The 3,755-nt window shown below is 36.6% G+C and overlaps 1 pseudogene; it reads right to left on the bottom strand.

Moving 5' to 3' along the window:
* Positions 1–2,132, bottom strand: part of LOC126493833 (kinesin-like protein KIF20B) — a 10,453-nt pseudogene extending 8,321 nt beyond the window's left edge.
* Between the last annotated feature and the right edge of the window lie 1,623 nt (positions 2,133–3,755).

Raw genomic sequence — 3,755 nt, 5'->3', positions numbered from 1 at the left:
TAACCCAGACCCAAAAAGATGAACATGGGATATACTCACTCATAATTGGTTTCTAGCCATAAATAAAGGTCACGGAGTGTATACCTGGTGAACCTAAAGAAGCTAAATAAGAAGGTGAACCCAAGGAAAAACATATAGTTATCCTCTTGGCTATGGGAAGTAGACAAAATTGCCGGGGAGAAAATTGAGATTTTGGGGGTGGGGTTGGTTGGGGATAAGGGGGGGGCGGGTAGAGAAAAGTGAGAAGGGGAGGATTGGGGGAATAAATAAATTTTTTGCTGTGTTGGAAGTTTTGTTCATTTAGAACTTGGAATGCATCTTCATAGGCCTTCTGTCTTTAAAAGTTTCTATCAAGTTTCTCCCCATTTAGAAAGATTTTATCTGTGGGATTATCATAAATCACCACTATTATGCTGTGATATATTTCTTGTATTCCTGGAGTCTCCAGGAAATGTATCGTGATGAGATGCTGGATTTTGCCAAAGGTTTTTTCTGCATCTAATGAAATAAAAATTGGCTTTGTGTCTCTCACTCGATTTATGTTGTGAATTATGTTTATTGAAGTATATATGTTAACCCATCCCTACATGTCTGAGATGACACCAAATTGATTATGGTGGATAATCTTCATGAACTGCTCTTGAATTTGTTTGCATTTATTTTATTGAGGATATTCATATCTGTGTTCACAAACAATATTGTTCTATAATTTTCTGTTTTATTGCATCTTTATCTGGTTTTGGTATCATGGGACTACTAGCATCATAAAAAATATAATTTATGGAATAATTTGAAAGGCATGTCTATTAGCTATTCTTTGAAGTCAGGTAGAACTCTGTTTATTTATGATCTTTTAATAATGGCTCTATACCATTAGATGTTATAGGTCTATTTAAATTATTCACTTGATCTTTATTCAGTCTGGTTAGTAAACATATATACACACGCACATTAATCAGGTTTTATTCCAACTAACATGCCATTGCAAGTGAGTTGACCTTTCTACTCTGTATCTATCAATACCTTTCATTACTCTGAGCTTTTACTAGTTGAAATATGCTTTATTATACCAGGATAGGCATCTTTTTTCTCTAGGTTTAGAAACTTCCTCAATAATTTTCTTAAGAATATTCTTTGATATATGGTATTTCATTTTCTATGCCCATAATTATTTCATGGTGTCCCAAATTTCTCTTATGAATTTTCATATTTAAGCATTGACCATTACTAACTGCTCCAATTCCTTTACCCTGACTTCCAGCTATGATACTATGCTTCTCACCTGATCCATTCATGAAGTTTTCCACTGACGGTTTTAGCTGGGATCACTAAGATTTCTTTTTCATTTTCCTCCTCATTTCACTTTGACTTCCTGCAAATGTTCTGTCTCTTTAATGGGCATCTACTTTTATAGTTTGTATTGACATTTTATTTTATTTAGCTCTCTGGCTTTGTTCTCTTGAAATATGTAATTCTTTGGATTGTTTGACTATATTTATCATTATTGTTTTGAATTCTTTATTCCAAAGTTCTTCTGTATCATTGTATAAAGTCAGTAATTTTGGAGAACACAGGTTGCCTAGACTTTTTATCTTGTTTTATTTCTGCACTGGGGGCTGAACATCTTGAAGTTAGTTAATTGGTTGAATTTATCATTTCTACATGCATTTTTGGTCTTAGTCATTCTGACAAGTATAAGATGGAATCTCAGAGTCATTTTGATTTACATTTCATTTTCTTGATGGCTAAAAATGTTGAATATTTTTTAAAGTGTTTTTACATGAGATTTAAGATTTGGATCATTTGAGGTTCTTATTTTGAGAGTTCTGTGTTTAAATGTATCCCATCTTTAAATTGGATTATTTGGAGTTTTGATATCTAGTTTCTTGAGTTTTTTATATATTGGAAATTGGCCCTCTGTCTGATGTGGGGTTGGTAAAGGTATTTTCCCATTATGTAAGCTGATATTTTGTCCTATTGACAGTATCCTTTGCCTTACAGAATCTTTTCTGTTCCATGAAGTCACATTTATTAATTGTTGATCTTAGTTTCTGTGCTACTAGAGTTCTGTTCAGAAAGTTGTCTCCTGTGACAATAAGTTCAATGCTATGTCCCACATTCTCATTGATCATATTACGTATAACTGGATTTATGTTGAGGCCTTTTATCTACTTGGACTTGAGTTTTGAGTTTTGTTTACTGGTGGTATTCCTAACAGTAGGAGCAGGGGTTGTCCCTAAAATTTTGGCTGAGTTTTGAGAAGCTGTTCTTCATACTGGGTTGCCTTGCCCAGCCTTCATACAAGGGGAGGTATTTAGTACTACTGCAACTTGATATGTCATGTTTGGTTGATATCTATGGGAGGCCAGACCCCTTTGAACTGAAAATGGAGAAGTGTCTAGAGCGGGGAGAAATGGGAGGAGAGGATGCATGGGAGGCTTCCTTTGGGGAGGAAAATAAATAAATAAATTTACCTAATAAAAAATTTACTCCATTTAAAACATCTACTTTCTTTTTAAAAAATCCAAAATCTCCTTTAACAATTTAAAAGCTATCAACTATGAGCTCCTGAAAAAACTAAAATAATGTTAAAAAAAAAACTTTCTTACTTCAAGAAGAAAGAACTAGGACACAATCACAATCTGATCAAAACAAAATCAAACTCCAACAATATAAATAGCTCCATGTCCAACATCCGGGATTCACTCATGATCTTCTGGCTCCTCTGAAGAGTCTTGCTCTCTTCATTGACTTTGCTCTCCACAGGACACCCAGCTTGGCTTCCATGCTTCAGGTGGCTCCAGTCCACCTTTGATGCTGTTCTTGGTGGACATCCCATGGTACCAACGTATTCAAAGTATCAGGATCTCTGCTGCAACTGGGCTACACTTTCACCAATACCCTCTTCTTGGCTCTCTTCGTGGTACCAAGCCTCAATTTCTCTGTATAACCCCTTCAATCCTGGGCTTTCAGCTGCTACTCTAGCTATACGTTCACCAATGGCTTTTCTTGGCCTTCCATGATGCCAAGCCTCAGCCGCACATCATGACTTCTTCACGTCCTGCCATCAAAACCAGTACTGCCTGGGTAACTCTTACACAACAAAGTTTGGCTACCAGCAAGAGGTATAACCTTGAGCACCTCTGAAAGACAGTTTTTGTGCGCTGACTCCAAAGAAACACTTTTTGGAAGATTTTACTTCAATGACTCTGGTCTCTTCCTAATCACTGCTAATTACTCAGTCAAAGAACTCAACGGCAGGACAAGCTGCTAGCAGAGTCCAGGCTGAGTCAGGCTCCTTGGGAGCACAAAGTTCAAACAGCGCTTGTCCTTCCAGCCTTGGAAGTCAAACACACATTGACTATGTGCTGGAGAACAAATAGCCCATGCCGTCGCTTCCTGACCCTGCTTCCATAACACTAATGTGGTCTTTCACACCGAGTTCACAGTGTGTCAAGACAAACCTTCAGAACAAGCATGGGAAAGGAGGGCTAAAATGTGAGGATAATGCAAAGGTTTCGTTTCAGTACTGCTGGTCTCTTGATTTTTCAGCCCCAAATGATCAGAACCACAGAATCTTTTTTTTTTTTGATGAGAACCTTGTAAATTTGTTTTTATTGTTTGAGAATTTCATACATGCTTATAACGTTTTCATCAAGCCCTCAACACTTCTCTCCCTTCCAATTCCTCCTCTATTATTTGTATCACTTATCTCTGCTAGCTTCTTATATTTTCATTTTGTTTTGTTTTTTTTT

This window comes from Alexandromys fortis, unplaced genomic scaffold (genome assembly GCF_014885135.2).
Source record: "Alexandromys fortis isolate MF-2015 unplaced genomic scaffold, M_Fortis_MF-2015_v1.1 scaffold_356, whole genome shotgun sequence".
NCBI lineage: Eukaryota > Metazoa > Chordata > Mammalia > Rodentia > Cricetidae > Alexandromys > Alexandromys fortis.
This window is presented reverse-complemented; position numbering and strand designations above follow the sequence as displayed.